Genomic DNA, 20,815 nt, shown 5'->3' with positions numbered 1-20,815 from the left:
GTCAGAATTTTTGTGATAATGAATGTTCCTTTTCAAGAAAATTGTATAGATTCATATTTGCTCAGGTCATATTTTTTTCCCACAGTAGGACCTAATTTTCATTTATTTCTGATTTTTATCATTTACTATGGTTTGGATGTTTTCCTTATTTCCATGTGCAGGCGAATTTTGGTCATGTAGAAAAAGCTAACGGTTTTATCTCTTTATTTTGTATCTACCTATCTTCTTAAATTATCTTTTTGCCCTTTTTGTTTTTTACTAGAGTTACTTGGTGATGTGAGGTATAAAATTATATTACCAACCAAGTTTCACCTCTTTCTTCCATATTTATACTTCGCATAGTATACAACATATGTACTGGGTGTGCAACTATTTACTAGGATGTACAGACAGTATTGAATGATAATGTCAATGCTGTAAGTTCCTACCTGGTTCTTGATTTTGGCAGGAACTGTTACTTTTAGTACTTGTTACATAGCCAAAGATGATCTTGAGTTTCTGACCCTCCTGCCTCCAGGCATAGTCACTACTCCTGATACATGTGGTGCTGAATATTGAACCCAGGGCCTCAGGCATAGGAAGTAGTTACCAACTAAGCTGCATCCCAGCTCCAAAATGTCATTTTAAATAAAATAACTCACCTTGATTCTTAGCTGGAGGCTATCCGTGTCTGCGTTTCTGTTTTCTCATTCTAGGGTCCAGCTCAGCCCAGTTTTCTGGGGATAGTTGCCATTTTTATAACTGAGAAAGGTGCCGTGGCCAGTTCACACAGTGGCCCTTAGACTTCAGCTCTAAAGCAGTACATACCTATTCCTCTCATGTTCTGTTGCCCAAGACCAATACACGGCCAGATGAAGGCCCTGTGGTGCTGCGATGTTAATGTTGTGGAGGCTTCTAATCCTCCCACAGGCAAAGCAATAAGCAATAAACAATACACTCTACCGCACTTCACCATTTATGATTATATTTGCCGCTGCTCTCTCACGCTGACCTTTATAATCTTCATTAGGAGCCGAGTACACTCCTTCTATGCCCACGGCACTTAGCGTGTTTTAAGTACGTGTCGGGTCTATCCAAACACAGCACCATTCATGGACGGGGTAACATTGTTTGATGCCTTTAGTTTGTTGATGCAATATAAACAATTTCCCCATAATCAACCCTTCTTGAGTTCCCAGAATAACTGTACTCAGAGCTGCAAACTATTCCCCTGATAATCCCGTGAATTCTAGTTCATAAAACATAGATTTATTGTCTTTTCCCTCATTAGTGTAATTAGTTGATAATGATCTACTCTGATATCATTTCAGGTTTGGCTTTTAGGTGATGCACATTTCATGATGTGAATTTGGATGTTTTTAATTTTTATTTTCACAAATTAGAATAATTTATTGGAGTTAGTTTGTAGAAATATTTCCTAATTTCCTATTCAAATTTAGTGCTACATTGTTGGAATCTAATGCATTTTTCTTTTCTCTTTCTTTCTTTCTTTCTTTTTCTTCTTTCTTTCTTTTTTTTGAGAGATAGAATTTTGTTATAAAGCCCAGGCCTGCATCCTCCTGCCTCAGCTTCCCAAGTACTGAGATTGCAAGGGTGTGCCACCATTCAACAGCAATCTAATGCCTTTTTAATTTTAATTATCTACTACCTATCCTTCCCAGTATTTCTGTGGTAAATGATCTAATAAAGTTTCTCTCTCTCTCTCTCTCTCTCTCTCTCTCTCTCTGTGTGTGTGTGTGTGTGTGTGTGTGTGTGTGTGTGTGTGTGTTCGTGTGTATGTGTGCTTACATACACGTAAGTGCACATGAGTGTGCAAACATGTATTTGAAGGCTAGAGGTCAACGTTATGCATCTTCCTCAATCACTCTACCTTATTTTTTGAGACAGTCTCTCACTAAGTTTAGAGCGTACAAATTCAACTAGGCTAGCTGCCTAACGCGCCCCAAGGACCCATCGGTCTCTGCTTCCCCAGTGCTGGAATTACTGTGGGGTGTTCACCAGAGATCACTGCTCAGACATGGGTTTAAGTCAATAGAAAGTCTTTATTAGCCAGCCAGTGACTACACTAGGTGTTTGGGAACCCAGTGTAGCACTGAGCCTTTATCAGGGTGAGCTTTTCAGCACAAAAACCATATTCTGGGCTTGACATACTTCAGTTAACCAGAACAGTTAGCCAGAAGCAGAACTATAAAAGCTAAAAGGCAAGGTTTGTACATTTTGAGACTTTCCCAGAGCTGTATGGACTTTGGATTAGGTCTTTGTTTTAGTTTTGGCAGGTGGTGCTGTCTCCATGCTGAGTTCTACAGTCTGAATGATACTTCTACCAGGGAGTGAGTTGTGCTAAGGTCTGGGGCCCTGCTACAGACTCACAGATACATACCGCTCACCCGGCTTTTTACATGGATGCTGGAATCCTAACTCAGGTCCTCATGGCTACACAGCTGAGCCACCTCCCCAACCCCTAATGTTTCGATTTTTGAGGTCACCTTCCAAACTTAAATTCATATTAAAATCCTCTGTTTAGCAATAGGTTTTCAGCTGGGTGGTGGTGCACTCGGGAGGCAGAGCCAGGCAGATCTCTGTGAGTTCGAGGTCAGCCTGGTCTACAGAGTGAGATCCAGGACAGGCACTAAAACTACACAGAAAAACCCTGTCTTAAAACTGCCCCCCACAAAGCAATAGGTTTTCAAATATATGGTAAGCCTACCTTTATTATAATCCTTTATGTTTTGTATGTGTGTGATTGTGTCTCTTAATTTGTTCCAACCTTATACTTTCTTTTTCATAAGTATGTATATGATTTATAAATCTGTATCATTGATCAAGAAGTAGCGTTTAGCCTGGCCAGTAAAGTGCTTGCCTGTGAGCATGAGGCTCTCAGTATGATCCCAAGAACTGATGATGTAAAAGAGCCAGACATGGCGGCTTAGCTTGGAATACCAGTGCTGACGAGGTGTAGACAGATGGATTCCTAAGGCTCACTGGCTAGTCAGTGTTCTTTCTACATGATGAATTCTAGGTTAGTCAGATGGCCTGTCTAAAGACAAAGAAAAAAGTGGACAGTGTCCAAGATATTACAGCCGAGGCTGTCCTCTGACTTCTGCATGTATGTGGACCTAAATGCACATACACATACACATGGACACACACAAATACACAGTACTCTCAGGTCTCCAGAGGCTAAGCCAGGAGGATCACAAATTTGAGGTCAGCCTGGGTTACATGGCAATATAATGTTCTAAAAAAATGGAAGGAAAGTATCTTTTAAATTAATATTCTTTTCACTATTACTTCTTTTTAGATTCACTGCTTTCAGCTTTTTAAAAAAATTTATTTATTTATTATTATGTATGCACTGTTCTTCCTGCATGTGTCCCTGCAGGCCAGAAGAGGGCACCGGATCTCATTACATGTGGTTGTGAGCCACCATGTGGTTGCTGGGAATTGAACTCAGGACCTCTGGAAGAGCAGTCAGTGCTCTTAACCACTCAGTCATCTCTTCAGCATTTTTATACATTTCATTTTAAGTTTATTTTCTTGCTCATTTTGTAATTTCTCAAGTAAACTGCTCATCTTTTGCACTTTTTAATCATAGATAATAGAGATAACTATAAGTTTGTCTTCAGCCGTCTTTCGTTTCTTACGGTATAGACCGACTCTCGTTGCTATCCAGTATGTAGTACAAATTTTACCATAGCCCCACCCAAACTATCTGCACACACACACACTCAGATACACTCATGTACCCTCTTTGTGGTTCATCTCCTCCCCTCCTATGGTTTAAACTAATCGTTTCCAGACTTCCTCAAAGCTGGAAGCTCATATTCACACATTTCCTATTGTACCAACTAGTTCCATAGGCTTAATCCTTGTCTACGTTTCTCTAAATGAACAATAAATATATTTTTCTTGGTTATTTGTAGCATGGTCATCCAGTATAAAATATAAGGATTTTCTTTCTTCTCTGCCCTGCCCTTCACACCCATTCTGTTCAAACTCTAAATCCTGGTTATTTTATGGCAATAAAGATTACCTTCCTCCTGTCTCTGTGTCGCCATTGCTGCCTTGACTTGAATGCTCATCTTCTCCGGCAGATTATCTCAAAGATGCATGATTTCCCTTCCATTTCCCTTTTCCCTGTCCCAGTCTGTTCCAAACACATCCCCTAAAACCTCAACAATGATCTATCTAAGATGCAAATTTCACTGTATAAAAGTTCTTAGGATTCTCTCTGTTTCCAGAACAAACTCAGCATAGTCTACACACCCTTTTTCTTCCCTCTGGAAGAGAAAAGCAAAAACAGCCTGACAGACAGTTTGGCTCATTTCATGAACTCCTCTATCAAGACACCTTTATCCTCAAAAAGTATTGAGTGGAAAAAAATAGTACTGACATTTACTATTGTTTACTGTGAGCCAGGTCTTGTACTAGGGTATATCTTTGCTTTATTTTATCCTTATAAAATACATGGAATGTTTTTAGCCGTGAGTCTAACTAACTCATTGATGGTGCCTTACTCCAAAAACATGGCGCATTCTCTTATGTTATAACAAGTCTCAAGGTGGAAAGTTTCCCAGACCTGGTTTTCCGTTTTAAAAATGAAAAATTTAAAAATTAGCAGATTGACTTCTATGTGAGTGTGCTTATTTCATCAAGAAAGTAAGATGGCTGATGAAGCTCCAGACAACAAAGGGAGGAGGGAAAGACTGGATGGCAGAGGGCTAGCTTCCCTAAGCCCAGTCCTTCTACAAGGATGCAAACATTCTCGCTGAATCCCCAACAGGTCTCCATTTACGTCTCATTAGCCAGAGGCAGTCACCTGACAGTCCCTATCTGCCAGCAAGTGAAATTTCCAGCCTCTGTAGTGAATGGAAACAAGGGTAGGGGAAGAAAGACCAAGAGATGGGCCCAGAACAGAGACATGACATCATTAGTGTCTTCAGTTCATAGATGAGACCAAAATTACCCAAAGTCACGCTATCGGTAATTGGTGGATCTTGGATTGGACACTGAGTTTTGTTACCAGATTTCCAGATTTTACACATCTTCTCAACAATACCTTAGTTTCTCATATTTCTGACAGGCATGATCAAGGGTCATTTTCTAACACCAGTTGCTTTTCTTGAAATCATCCTGCATATATTCTCATGCACTGAGTAGAGTTCCTTACAATGTTCTTAACACGACATCTCACGGAACCTGGTTTCCTTTTTTAAATGGAAACTTTAGGGACCACACTAAGACTGCCCAGACTGGCTTTGAAGTACGGTACATGGAAAGCAACACCCACACTCTCTCTCTGACCTTCCCAATCCCCCGTTGGGACTCGGCGCCAAGTTTCATCATTTAGCTATGAAGACAGTTTTAGACACAATCTTCCTGACCTTCGGCCCACTTCACTTTGCCTAATGAACAGCTTGTAACTTGGGAAAGACAGTTAAACCTCCTCTAATATATCAAAGAGAAGGAATGAAATAACTACCTCGGGAGAAGGTTCATTTCAACAGCGATTTCTAAGGGAATAAAATATGCATATGAGACTTGGTGCCTTATGTTTCTTTCATCCTCCCGTTAATAAATGAGAGTCCACAGGGCTAGAGTCCAATCCTGCACTGGTGCAAAAAGAACTTAGACCTTTTATTAACAACTCTGTGATGTTTGTGACACTACAAAGGAAACATGATTTCAGATGGTAAGAGAAGGGAATGTCTATAAGTTACAGGAAGCGTTAAATGGTACTAATTCTACCCGCCACCCCCCCCCCCCCCCCCGAGTCCATTCTCCCCTGACAATAATATTTAATTCCACCTGCTGCAAATTCATTTTGTATAGAAGTAAAACGATGAGTAGCTTAGCAGTCAGGTTTACAAAACAAGATCTGAGAAACATGTAGGTGAGGGAAGAGATATCTGTATTCTTTTCCTTGTGAAGCAACCCCAACTTAGCTCCTAAAATGGGCTAAAAAGCTTGGCATCTATCCTGAGAGGCTGGAGAGCCAAGAATACTCATGCCACTCTGAGAAACAGTAGACCAAAAAATGTCCATATCGTTCCGACTTCTCTAATGGTTTTAGCGATGGCTTCCTTTTCTTTCCAGCTCAGCCAGGGGGTTTTCCTGTGGTGGAAGCATGTTACCCCTGGAGAAATAAGACAATTCATGTTGTAATTGTCAGCTGAGAAGAAGAGGCAGGTCATTTCCTGTGCAAACATTTCAAAAGCTTCTGAAAGACTTGGGTTTCTGCTGTGATGTGAATTCAAGGATGAGACAAATGTAAAATACATAACTGCAGTGAGTAAATAGAGTATATAATACAGATAATTTAGATACAATAGTATAGATGGCCCCTGCCTGACTCACAACTGTTCATATAATACAGATAATTTAGATACAATAGTATAGATGGCCCCTGACTCACAATTGTTCATATAATACAGATAATTTGGTTATAATAGTATAGATGGCCCCTGACTCACAAGTGTTCAACCTAAGATTTTTGACTCTATAGTGGTGCAGACTGGCACACGTTCAGTACAAACAATATTTCAGATTTTGAATTTTGATTTCCCCCCGGGGGCTGGTGACATGCATGATAGAACACTGTCTTTGCATGTTGGGCAGCAAAAATTAGGCACAAATTCACCATCTATACAATCAGCAGAATGGACAACCCAGATTCTGCCATGCACTACGTTACCGGGTTATGATATTTGGCCGGTGGATATATTTATTAACTGCGTTCCCAACTTCAGATATTTTCAAATTGTAGTGAGTTTCTCAGACTATAGCCCCATGGTTAAGTGGGAGTGTGTCTGTACACAGGCTTAACCTGGAGACCCTTTGTGCTATAGGGAACAGAGATGAAATATGATAGGCAGAAGCAAACCCAGCAATGCTCTTTCATACTTAGTTTCTGCAATAACTGTTGCTATGGCAACATTAAATCCTCAGCAGATTTCCTGGAAGTTAAGGATCCGCCTGCAGACTTCTTTCCAGATGCCAGCTTGCTCGCTTGTTAAATAAAACTTGGCATTTATCACATGGGAGATTTTATCTCGCACTATCCCACACTGGGATCCTACCCAGGGCGTTGAGCACAGTGCTCACTTGGAAAGGGTTTTTAGAGAGGAAGAGTCATTGGCTAGGTGTCTCAGGGTTTTAGATTCAAGGACCTGTCAACCTGATGGTTCCCCCCTTCCCCTTCATCAACGCTTCCCGTAAAGAGACAGGTTGAAAATAGACTCAGCTCTTAGAAGCCAGATGACAGAAACTCACGTTATCAATGAAGTTCTCTGCCTGTGTTGAACAGCTTAGGTCGTTCTGGATGCGAGCGAGAAAATCACGTTTTGCTGTAGACACTTCGGGTTGTCTCTTTAAGAGTAATTTCCCCCTAGCAATTAGACAGCAGTTTGCTCTCGGAAAGCAGACTAATTAATTAGGAAGCAATTAAATGAGTTCTTTAAAAACGTCTGAACGTGTTCTTCTCCTTTTTCCTAATCCTCCTCAACTTAACTAAGAGCTTTTTTTGTTGTTGTTGAAAGAATCCCCTCCAGTAACAAATGAATGATAATTATATCGGCACTCTTACTTCTGACCCTAGTTTAAGAAGTCACTTCAAATGATAACAAGAACTGCTATGTGTATCATCAGGCCATCAGTCCAAAGCTGCCCACCCCTGATACAGTCCACATCTCTAGCTCCCTCTCACCCTGCTCTTGTGATTTCATTTGACTGTCTAGGCCAGCGTGGGAGAAACCCAGCCTGTCTCCACATGGACTTTTTTGTGCTCCAGCTGTGGCCTTGACCTTCTCCTGAGATGTCTTCATGTCTTGCTAGCCACTGTGTATTAATCGTATGATCTCCAAACTGTACTAAAAATATGGAGATAAAATAAAGGGCATTCTCTCTTCTGCCCTCAGAAGGGTGGCAGAAAGGATGCCTTGGTCCAATATGGGGCTGTTTGTAGTGACTCCTTCCAAGAGTACAGTGTGGAGGGGTAGGCAAAGGAGTGAATTCACAGTAGAGAGCTCTGATGACTGCTGCCTCAGCCAGCTGATCAGAATCAACCTCAGGACCCATAAGTCATGTTGACGGTTTGTACCCTCAGTGGATGTGAAAAAGAGGCACAGCACCTCTGTGACTTTCTGCCCCCAAATCTATACAGTATCAACACCAAAAACCACATCAGACAAACCCAAATAGTGGAATATCTCACAGTGTGCCCGACTGGTATTCCTCAACTCTTGTGGTCATCAGAGACAGGAAAAGTCTGAGTACCTGTCGTAGCCAAGAGGACCCAAAGGAGACAGGATAACTAAACATAACATAGTGTCCTAGATGTGATCCTAATTAGAGAAGGAATATTGCGTAAGCACTAAGATAGTCCAAATAAACTGTAGGTTATATCATTGGTTTGTTCGCGGTAATATGCATACTACAAGATGTGAACTCTAGGGAATACTGTAGGTCAGGAGGCTGTCTATGGCAACTCTGTAAGTCAGCTGATTCATGTTTTATTTAAATCTAAAAGTGCTGTAAAAACAAAAACAAACAAACAAAAAAAACACCTCTTTTTGTGTTTTGAGAACAGGGTCTCATGTAGTCCAGGTTGGCCCCAAATTGCTATGTAGCCAAGGATGACCTTGAACTCTTGATCTTCCTGCCTCCACCTCCCAGTTCTGGGATTACAGGCTTGCACCACTACGCCCGGTTATACTGTGCTGGAGCTCAAACCCAGGGCTTCATGCATGCTGGGTAAACATTCTGCCAACTGAGCTACATTCCCGGGAATAAACCCCATTGATGAAATACGAGAGAGGAGATTAAAAGAGGTCACAGTACGACTCCCTAAAACATGCCACTCCAGCAAAAGGATTATGTCGAACTGAAGGTAAGTGAGAAGAAGCCAAGGAACTCTCCGGCCTTCCCTCTCTGTCAGCCTGGAGATGGTTCCAGAGGAAAAAGCACAGCAGATATCACTGGATGACCCTTCTCCTCCATTACATTTTCCCACCCAAGGCAGATTGTCCACTTCCATTTCTTTGTTCTGGCCTCTCTGCAAATTTGTTGTTCTTTGTTAGGATGCTACAGAAACCCAAGATGCGCTCCCCTCTCAGATGCTAATCAGTTTCTTCTCGTGTGTGTGTGTGTGTGTGTGTGTGTGTGTGTGTGTGTACACTGCCTCCCCCAGGTCATCTCTCCTGTCCTCTGTCATCCTAGTTTTCAGGGTCCCACACAGGGAACTCGGAGAGGAAATGGAGGGGTTTTTTTCCTTCATCTGAGTAGGAAAGATGGAGGAACATGATGGCCAATGAAAAATATGCCTGTGATTTTGGGGACCCATGTGCAAGTCTGGGAGGGATATGGAACCAAGATCTAATAGGAAGCTTGGGAGCGATGCCTTCCTCTGCGTAATTCTATGGCCAACTTGGTGCCTTCACCATGAGCAGTGCCAATGATGGGGTCCACATCGGACCCCCTCTGTTCTAAGTGCCTTGCTGCATTCTCTTGAGTAAGTGTTAACTCAGTTCTACAAAAGGAAGACTGAGGCCTGGAGAAATGAACAGCCTATCCAAAGATGGTGAGCTAGCAAATGGCAGAGCCAGGATTTGAACCCACGCAGTTAAGCTTCAGAGCATCACATTGTTGGATGCTAATACCACAAGCACAGTGTAAGTGCAGGCAGAATGAAACTGAATTATCTTCTCACATGCTGCTTTCAGGGATGAATCACTGGTTTTGAGCATTTGAAAACCCTGACTTGGGTTTGGCGGATCCCATTTATCCTCAGCACTGGGAGATTTATGGGTCTTGGATTTGACTATGGGAAGAGTCTCCTAAAAGTCCATGATACATAGTAATTTATAATGCTACTGGGAACATGAACCAGACTCACCCTCTAGCAAGGGTGGATGGCCAGATTCCATATAGTTACAGTGTATTTTGAGAACTCTTGTATCAAACCCCTGTAGACGCTGGGTGCTGGATCTAACCTAGACTAAGCTGCCAGCAGCCAGGAAGACAGAGGAGGCTCCTGTTCAGTGAGACAACATGAGTGATGCTAGTGACAGTCATTCACGTGACACTCTTACCATCCCATCTCCTCAGCTGTCCGCCACAACATCGAACACATACGTCACTAAATGGATGTAGCAGCATCCTTTCTGCTTAGACATCATGGTGAATCCAAGGCGATTCTAGCTTATGACTGTTGTCCCCACACATGGTAGCTCCCCCTTATCTTTGAGATTTATGCTTCAAAATCTTCAGTTAAATGAGAAAAGCTGCAGTTGGTAATGAACACTATATACCAGCAATAGGAATTATATTGGTAAGTTTCATGTGCTGTCTACGATTGTTAAACGTCGACTGTGGAGCAAAGAGGCCTTCCCTTGATCCCTCCCATCCCTTCCTCCTCTCCCTGCTCTGTCCTGGCTCAGGCTTGTCCCCTTGGCTTTGTGACAGGGAGAGAGAAAAAAATAGGCAGCTAAAAGTATTAAAAACATTGCATCCTTGAGAACAGCTAGGAGACAAACCATTTCCAATAGACATCTCTGTTGTTTATCCCGTGATAGAAGCATGGCCGTGGCGGGAAAGGGAAGCTGGGTGCTCACCTATCAAGAGAAAACTCCATCAGAAACTCCAGCTGACGCTCCCAACGCTCCCAATCCTAGTTGATTTTTGCTGAGATGCTTTTAAGCCCCAGTAGGACGATGTTACCTTGCTTTTCTTCTCTCAGTCAGACTGACTCAGTCTTCTGTGCTGGCTGCTGCAGTCTCCTGGTTTGGTACTTTTCTATCTCCCACGGTTTTTATCTGTCACTTGCTATTATTTGTCCTTTTACTTTTGCTTGTAATATACTTAACAAACTTACTCATTCGAAGCCAAAAGCAGAGCTGTCATGGGTCATTCTCTGCACTGTACCGAACAATACCTAGACCATTGTTTCTTCTACATGTCCTCCTGTGTTGCCACATAACACCAAGAAAATCTGTCCTTTCATGATCCACCTCTGGTTCCTCTGTTATCCCTAAAGATGAGAGGGGCAAGACCACTGACCCAACTCATCATGGCCAAATTCATTAAAGCAAGCAATTCATCAAAGCAAGTTTTTTTTTTATTCACATACACAGGCTGCCTCCCCCTTAAGTGAGGGTTCAAGAGGTCAGCATTGGATGTGAGGAAGCCAAGGCTTTTTTAGCTTAGGGGTAGGGGGTTTCCAAATGGGAGATTTAGTTGGCAAAATGGGAGCAAAACATAAGCATAACAAGTTAGTCCCTCCTGAAATAAAGACATTATTGCAAGGTGGGCATAACAAGGTAGTCATAACAACAGGTAGTCATAACAATTGGTAGTCATAATAACAGGTAGTCATAGGTGGTCATATAACCCTTTGAACAAAGGTAGGGCTGTAGATGGTTATAAACAACTTTTTGAAACAAAGACATGATTGCCATTTCTGGAGCAGGCAGTACAGAACCATTTGTAGTTAAGGTTACAGGTTGGGGCATAGCGCAAACCTTGAGAAGCAGAGGCTTAATCATAAACAGGAGTGAAGCTAGTTTGTCTTTACTGTGAGACGGCTTTTAAGTCTAAGATGGAGACAGGCTGGTCCTTTACTTCCTTCCCTTTGTACTTTGGGGCCTTGTTAAATAGAAGAAGGGTTTCTTGGACACACTTATGGCAATACTGTGACATCTGGTAACTGAGAGGGCTACTCAGTGAATAGCATGCAGGTAGTATGTATATAACATGAATACTCTGGACCAAAGGATGATTTGTGTTCCAAATAGAGTAGGGCTTAATGGAATGAGATTTCACTGTACTGCCCAACACTGTAATTTATAATTTGTGGATTGAGGTTGGAAGATGGCTCAGTGGATAAAATGTTCACTGCCTAAGCAAGAGGACCCAGTCCAGATCCTCAGCACTCATGTAGAAAGCCAAGCATGACAGTGTGTGCCTATAGGGCAGAATTGGAAAGCAGAAATAAGAGGACCCCGGGAATTCAGTGGCCAGGCAGTCTTGCCAATTAGTGAGCTCTAGGTTCAATGAAAGACCCTGTCTCAGAAATAAGTAAACAAAAATAAAGTGGAAAAAAAGAAAGACACCCAACATTGACGTCTGACCTCTGTAGACAATTTGCACACACCTGAATATAGCACCTACATGTACACAAAAAAACAGATAAATAAAAAAGGGAAACTTAGCTAGATAAATAAATAAAATTTATCGATTTCTTGCTTTCGGAAATTTCCATTTAACACTTTTTTAGACTAAAGTTGGATTGGGGTAACAGAAACAGTGGGGAGCAAGGCCACAGGTAAGGGGGTGGCTATTGTAGTTGTTAGCAGTGTCTTCCACTCTCAAACATGCTGTACTTTGGGAAGTAGCTTGTACAGTCACCATAACTGTATCACGGAGTCCTCTGATGTTCCAGGCTGAAATCTCCAGAAACCATGCCCGCTGCTATTCTAAAATGTCAGGGATGTAGGGTTATTCTAAAATGTCAGGCTGTCTGAAAGAACAACTCACTGTGAAGGACATGACGTCCTCCAGGAGCGTGACGACTCACCCTCTTCACACAGGTAATTTCCCATCTCCATGTCTCAGGAATATGTCTTTTGCTGGGGGCAGTGGCAGCATTTGAACAGAATAGACCTCCGTCAATAACCTGTATTCTAAAAGCTGGATAAGTTGTCCTTAAGAAGTGACAGATGGCATCACCCTCTGTGGAGTCTCTAGGCATGGACTCACGAGATGCCACACTGAGCATCAATAACTAGCCTGTTGGAACAGGGCCTGGAGCAAGAAATGCTGTAGTCCAACCCTAACTTCCTTGTCATTGACAATTTGCTGCAGTTTTTACCCTTGACAAGCATCCTCAATGTCTCTTCTGGCTTAATACATCTTGTCTTACACTAAGTCCCAAAACTTCAGCAGCTCTACCCTAGAGCCCCTAGGTAGTTCTTGGCTTTTCTCTTCTGATTCAATTTTTCTTGTTTTTAATGTGGGCTCTCCCCACTTTTTTAAAAAGGCATTTGCAAAGTTAATGCAGTCACAGACGGATGCGGAGTCTTTAGCCATGGGTGGGAAAGGGCTCACAGGCCTCTAGTCCTTAACTGCTGAACTGTTGACTACCAAGAGAGTCTGGGAATGAGGGGAGCCACTACCTTCAGTTACGTACCCGCTGCTGAGTCTACCAGGTACCGATGGATAATGACAAGTCTGTGGTCACACGGATAACCTGGCCAAACTCAGTGGGTTACAAGCAAAATAAAAAGGCATGAATGTGGGAAAGAGATTATAGGAAAGAAGGGAAGGAGCTGAGAGAGGGAAGGAGGTAAGAGAGGGTGGGAGCAGAGAGAACAATCAGAATGCATTATATACATGTAATGAATTACGACATTGCCTAAAAATAATTCTTTTAAAAGAATATGGAGTCTTGCTTCCAAAAACCTCTTAAGTTAAGTACCAGCTGTTCATATTATTGTTTTTTTGCTGATGAGTTCTGTGATTTATTGCAAAATTCTCTTTTCCCAGGGTCGCAAATCTCTAGCAGCTACCAAAAATTGCAAATATGCACTCAAGTCTAAGCCTCTACTAAGGCTAGCGATAAAAATGTGGTCTTCGGCCTTGCTGTGGCCAAACTAATTGCAAAATACATAGGATGGATCAAGCCCTAGATAGAGACAGTAGTAATGGCTGCTCAACAGTGTGAGCATATTCATGCTACTTTATTGTGCATTCAAAATGATTGACAGTAAAATTTACATGATGCATGCTTTACCATAGTTTTTTAATATATGGAACATAAAAATTAGAAGCACTAAGGGACAAGGTCCATGAGAGAGAGAGAGAGAGAGAGAGAGAGAGAGAGAGAGAGAGAGAGAGAGACTGCCTTTATGGATGCTACAAGGTGTGGCTAAAAGAAAAAAGTACATAGCTAAGAATTAGAGAGGAGAAGCAGAGTTTTTGGAGAAATGGTTTCCCATTTCAGATGGTCTAAATAGGGTGTGGGTTTTCATGAGGTATGGCCTTGTTCTCCAGCCAAAGAAATGGTGTGGGAAAATTACCATGGATCCTCAAAAGACAAAAGATTTTCATCATCCAAAATATGGAAATAAGTGATAAACGTATTCATTTATTCAAGCAAGAGCTACTGCACTCCTGATACCATATTTCATCATACCTAATGCAATGTGAACTATTAAATCAGCTATGGATTACATGTGTGGTTATTACATAGTATTTTATTTTTGTCTGTCTAAAATACGTAACTAATTAAGAGTGCTAAGATTCCCCCAAGTACTGTGAGTCCTGGAATTTACTTCATTTACGTGAGACCATGACAGGAATAGTGGCTGGAAGATCCCAAAGCTGGAACTGCAGAGATGGCTCTGTGGTTCAGAGCACTCGCTGCTCTTCCAAAGGACCAGAGTTTGGTCCCCAACATCCAGGTCAGGTGGTTTACAGCTGCCTGTAATGCCAGTTCCAGGGGATCCAACACCCTTTCATGGTCTCCACATGCATAAGCACAAACAAGACAAAACTAAGAAAATGTGGGAAACACCCGAAGGAGGCTTGAGAGAGATCAGGTCACAGACACTGTTGTAGTTTACACACACAATGAATGGTCTTCTGGAAAAACCAGATGACCAAGTGATAAGATGTCACTGTTACATCCTAACCCAAGCTGCTCTTCATGGGTGGGAAAGAATACCTCCCCTCTGCCTGTATCTCTCCACACCTCCTCTCCATGGAGAAAGAACCTGACGGGCCTTGCTTCCTGACAGAGACTTTGGGTCATTCACCGGTGTGCATGAGGGCTCGCTAGTGTGTTCAAGTGTCACGTGCACACGTGTCAGAAGCACAGTGTGGTCAGAAGCCTCCACATGTCCACATTGCGGCTTTCTCTGCCACTAACATGTCACGTGACCTTGATCAACACATTTAGTCTAATGTGACTTCCCGAGACTCATTGTACAATCGGGAAAATAATGGACTTGAATCATAAATAGACATAGACAAAATTATGTTCTTCATGAGAGGTGCTCAGGCGGGGATCTGGCACTTGACCAGGGCCAGTCACTGTCCCCATCCATGTCATAAACAGGTCCATCAGGCCCACTCTCCTACACTCTATCTCCTTGCACCCATGTCAACCATGCGCCTCATTTCCTCCAGCACAACCAGAACTGGGATCCAGACTTAAGAAAAACATGGCTGCACGCTTACTTGTACCCTAATCAGGGCCACAGCCCCGCTTTGACCAGAGCTCTCCAGCCAGAGTATCAGCAGCTGTCCTCATGCAGCAGGACATTAATTACCCTTTTTAAAGGCGTATTTTTCCTTGTTTCTGGGGTGCTGGGGAGATGGCACAGTCAGAAAAGAGCTTACACTCCAAGCCTGAGGATGTGACTTTGACCTCCGACACCCATGTAAAAAAGCCCAGCTTGGTGGAGTACATTTGAGGTCCTAACAAAGGAGAAACAGAGTCAGGAGCATCCCCAGGGCTCCCTGCCCAGACAGTGTAGACTGATCTTCAAGCCACCGGTCCCTGTGGAAGACGCCATCTCAAATCAAACAAGGCATATGGGTTCTGAGAAATGATGGCTGAGGTTGACCTCTGGCCTCCACACAGATGTGTGCATGCATACATATGAACCTCTACACAGAACACACACACACACACACACACACACACACACACACACACACACACACACACACCTCTACAGGGTAGGACAGAGATAGAAGAATGAGGATTCCTAGATCCGTGGCCTAAATACTATCTGTTTATTATGATTTGAGCATTGCGAGGAGACGGTTGCTGTTCTGGATACTGGGATCCTGCTGAGAAAACCTAAACATGACCCCTTTCACATTGGCTTAATTGGTCCTTAAACCTATACCATTACAGTCCTTGCTGCATTAGGTGATGACTACTAGTTTTCTTCTCTGTCTCACTCTGATAAGCCATGGAGTCTTAAGGTGAGGTCCTCTAGTTCCTCTTAGTGTCCACTAAAGTGACAGAGATGAATGTGTAAAAACACCCACTGAGAGCTGGCTCCACCATGCACATTCCCTTTTCTCTGTGTCCTGTTCTGAGTATCTTAGTCCCCTCTGTCATAACTGATTCTTACTCTAGCTGCCGAACCTGCTATTAGCCCTTCCCTGAGAAGTTCACTCTTATCTGTCTTTTTATTATGTCTTTTCTAAATCTTTCTAGTCATCTTTGATAATATGTTACTTTCTTGGGTTTTCAATTGACTACTGTCTATATTGTATACTGGACAATTCTATTACTTGCAGTTCTTTGGAGAGCATACCACTTGGTCTGGCTTCAGGTAACCTGCCTATATGTGTTTGCAATTTGGGGTCTTGAGCCTCAATGCACATACGTGGAAACTCAGAGGCTTGCATTCAAAGTTTATCCCTTCAGGGAGGAATTTTCCTGCTCTAACCAGTGCCTTGGAGTCACTTTTTTTTTTTTTTTGGTTTTTCGAGACAGGGTTTCTCTGTGTAGCTTTGCGCCTCTCCTGGAACTCACTTGGTAGCCCAGGCTGGCCTCGAACTCACAGAGATCCGCCTGGCTCTGCCTCCCGAGTGCTGGGATTAAAGGCGTGTGCCACCACCACCCGGCTTGGAGTCACTTTATAATTGCTCTTTGCTTTGGAATTTCCAGGGCTATGTAGATATTAGTTCAGGCTGATGTGCTAACAGATGTGTGGTCATTACCTCTGAGGGAATGTTCTACTCACTCCGAACCTTGGCTGTGACACACATCTCCATGACGAAGCACATGTTTTTGTAGACCATGTTTTCACTGAGTGTGTAACTTTTTTTTTAGTATTTAAAATCTTTATTAATTTTTGTTTTTAACTATTTAAAATCTTTATTCATCTTTTTTCTTGCCCGTTGTATTTGGTTCTACCCTAGGGATCTGGGCTATCCAGTCTCCAGTTCCTGGCTATCCAGGCAGTATAAGGCATGGGATTCCTAACCTGGGGTGGGCCTCAACTACCTTCAACCAGACATGTTGGCCACTCCCACATGTTCTCTGCCACCATTGCCCCATTGACTGCCAATCCTGCAGGGTGGACAGATTGTAGGTGGGGGGTTTTGTGGCTGGGTTGGTGTCCAGGCTTCTCTTTCTGTAGCCTGCAGAGTACCTTCTTGTACCAAAGAGACTAGAATGTAGGGGTGAAGGCTCCATGCAGGCACCAGCTCTACCTCTCTATGTTCAATGAGCTGCATGGATGTTGTCCTCAGCAGTGGGGGACCACTGTCAGTTTTCAGAGGGTGATCTTTTATCATGAAGGGGTGTCAGGTTTTGTCAAAGACTTTTTGTCATCTAATGAGATGATCATGTGTCATTTTTTTCTTTCAGTTTATTTATATGGTGGATTATATTTACTGCTTTTCATATGTTGAACCATTCCTGCATCTCTGGCATAAAGCCTACTTGATCATGGTATGCTGTGGATGATTGATTGATAAATAAAGTGCTGATTGGCCAGTACCCAGGCAGAAAGTATAGGCGGGACAAAGAGAGAGGAGAATTCTGGGAAGTGGAAGGCTGAGGCAGAGAGACGCTGCCAGCCACCATGATGAGAAGCATGACATAAGATACCAGTAAGCCACAAGCCACATGGCAAGGTATAGATTTGTAGAAATTGGTTAATTTAAGATATAAGAACTAGATAGAAAGAAGCCTGCCACAGCCATACAATTTATAAGTAATATAAGTCTCTGTGTGTTTACTTGGGTCCAAGCAGCCAGCCACAGGGCTGCAGGAGCTGAACAGAACCAGGAAAACTTTAGCTACAATGATAGGTGATCTTTTTGATGTTTTCTTGGATTTAGCTTGCAAATATATTTTATTGAGTATTTTTGCATCTATGTTTATAAGGGAAATTGGTCTGTAATTCTCTTTATTTGTTGTGTCTTTATGTGGTTGGGGGTATCAGGATAACTGTGACTTCATAAAATGAACTGGGAAATGTTCCTTCTGTTTCTATTTTGCAGAATAATTTGAGGAGTATTGGCGTTAACTCTTCTTTGAAAGTCTGGTAGAATTCTGCACTAAAACTATCTGGTCCTGGGCATTTTTTTGGTTGGGAATTTTTGATGACTGCTTCTATTTCACTAGGGGTTATTGGTCTGTTCAAATTGTTTATCTGACCTTGATTTAACTTTGGTAAATGGTATTTATTAAGAAAATTATCCATTTCTTTTAGATTTTCCAATTTGGTGGAATACATTATGTTCTTACTATTCTCTGCATTCCATTGGTGTCTTTTGTTATTTATCCCTTTTTGTTTCTGACTTTATTAAGTTGGATATTCTCTCCCTGTCTTTTACTTTGAATAAGGGTTTGTCTATCTTGTTGATTTTCTCAAAGAACCAACTCTTGGTTTCATTGATTCTTTGTATTGTTCTATTTGCTTCTGTTTTATTGATTTCAGCCCTCAATTTCATAATTTATTGCTGTCTATTCCTCTTGGGTGTGCTTACTTTTTTTTCTAGGACTTTTGGTGTGCTGCTAAGTTGCTAGTATGGATCTCTCCAATTTTCTTATGTAGGCACTTACTGCTGTGAACTTTCCTCTTAGCACAGCTCTCATTGTGTGCCATAAGTTAGGTACGTTGTATATTCATTGTCATTGAATTCTAGAAAGTCTTTAATTTCTTTATTTTTCTCCTTGAACCAGTGGCCATTCACTAGAGAGTTGTTCAGTTTCCAGAGTTTGTAGGCTTTCTGTTGTTTCTGTTGTTGTTGACACCCAGCTTTAATCCATGGTGGTCTGTAGGTTGCAGGCAGTTGTTTCAGGTTTTTTTTGTATCTGTTGAGACTTACTTAGTGACCGAGTATGTGGTCAGTTTTGGAGAAAGTTCTGTGAGGTGCTGAGAAGAAGGTATATTCTTTTGTGTTTGGGTGGAATGTTCTGTAGATATCTGTTAGGATCCTTTGGTTTATAATGTCAGTTAGCTCCAGCATTTCTCTGTTTCATTTTTTTCTGGATGACCTGTCCATTGGTGAGAGTGGGGTATTGAAGTCTCCTACTATCAGTGTGTGAGAGTCAATGTGTGACTTAAGCTGTAGAAGTGTTTCTTTTACAAAGTGGGTGCCTTGTGTTAAGAATTGAAATGTCACTTTAATGGAGTTGTCCTTTGATGAATGTGTAATGTCCTTCCCCATCTCTTTTGATTCATTTTGGTTTGAAGTTTATTTTGTTAGATACTAAAATGGCTACACCAGCTTGGTTCTTGGGTCCATTTGCTTGGAATATCTATTTCCAACCCTTTACCCTGAGGTAATGTCTAGCTTTGATGTTGAGGTGTGTTTCTTGTATGCAGAAAAAGGATGGCTCCTGTTTTCTTATCCATTCTGCTCATCTGTGCCTTTTTACTGGGGATTTGAGGCCATTACTGTAGCATGAATCTTAGAGAGTCTTATTAATAAAATCAAACCCGAGGCCAGTTATTGGGGTCAATGCTAGTAGATCAGAGAGACAGAACAAGCCACAGCTATCTCACCTTGCCAATTCCTCAGCTGGTCTTGTCTCCTCAGACTGGAGGCTTCTGTGTCCTCATCCCAATGGCTCTCAGCTGAACTGCTGCTCGAAGCCTGAATGCTTAACCAGCCAAATGCTTCTAGTTTCTAGTCCTCACGCCTTATAAACCTTTCTGCTTTCTACCACCATTCCCTGGGATTAAAGGCTGCTTTCTGGGATTAAAAGCGTGAGTCACCATGCCTGGCTCTTTCCAATGCGGCCTTGAACTCACAGAGATCCAGAGGGATTTCTGTCTCTGGAATGCTAGGATTAAAGGCGTGTGCTATCACTGCCTATCTTAAGTACTTAGTGGCTTTTCTGTTCTCTGACCCCAGATAAGTTTATTAAGGTACACAATATTTTGGGGAATACAATACCACCACACATTACTATTGAGAGATATTATTGAACAATGATTATTAGCTCTGATTATTTTGTTGTTGGTGGTGACGGTATGTACTTGTGTGTTCGTGTGTGTGTGTGTGTGTGTGTGTGTGTGTGTGTGTGTGTGTGTGTTTCCCCTTCTTTTAGTTTTGCTGATATGAGATTATTTATTTACTGTTTTCACATGTGTAGTTAACCTCTTTGGTTTGAAAATTTCCTTCTAGCATCTTTTGTAGGTCTGGGTTTGTAGATAGATATTGTCTAAATTTGACTTTGTCCTGGAATATTTTATTTTCTCCACTTATGGTGATTGAAAATTTTACTGGGTATAGTTATCTGGGCTGGCATCTGTGGTCTTTTACAGTCTGCAACACATCTGCCCAAGCGTTTCTTGCTTTAGAGTCTCCATTGAAAAGTCTGGTATAATTCTAATAGGCCTGCCTTTATATGTTACTGCGTCTATTTCCTTTGCTGCTTTTAATATTCTTTCTTTGTTCTGTATGTTTAGTGTTTTGATTATTATGTGGCAAGGAGTATTTCCTTTATGAACCAATCTATTTGGTGTTCTGTGTGCCTCTTGTACTTTTATAGGCATCTCCTTCTTTGGGTTAGGAAAATTTCTGTGATTTTGTTGAAAATATTTTCTGGGCCTTTGAGCTGGTATTCTTCTTCTTATACTTCTATATTTGAAGGTTTGGTCTTTTCATAGTGTTTCAGATTTCCTAGATGTTTTGTGCCAGGAATTTAAAAAATTTTTTATTAAGGTTTTTTTTTATTCATTTTGTATACGAATCACAGATCCCCCTTTCCTCCCTCCCCTCGCCACTCCTGCTTCCTCCCCAACCCACTCCCTCTTCCCTCTTCCAACAAGGCAAG

Source organism: Peromyscus californicus, unplaced genomic scaffold (assembly GCF_007827085.1).
Source record: "Peromyscus californicus insignis strain IS unplaced genomic scaffold, ASM782708v3 Scaffold_24__1_contigs__length_46423439, whole genome shotgun sequence".
Classification (NCBI taxonomy): Eukaryota; Metazoa; Chordata; class Mammalia; order Rodentia; family Cricetidae; genus Peromyscus; species Peromyscus californicus.
Note: the sequence above shows the minus strand (reverse complement) of the source record.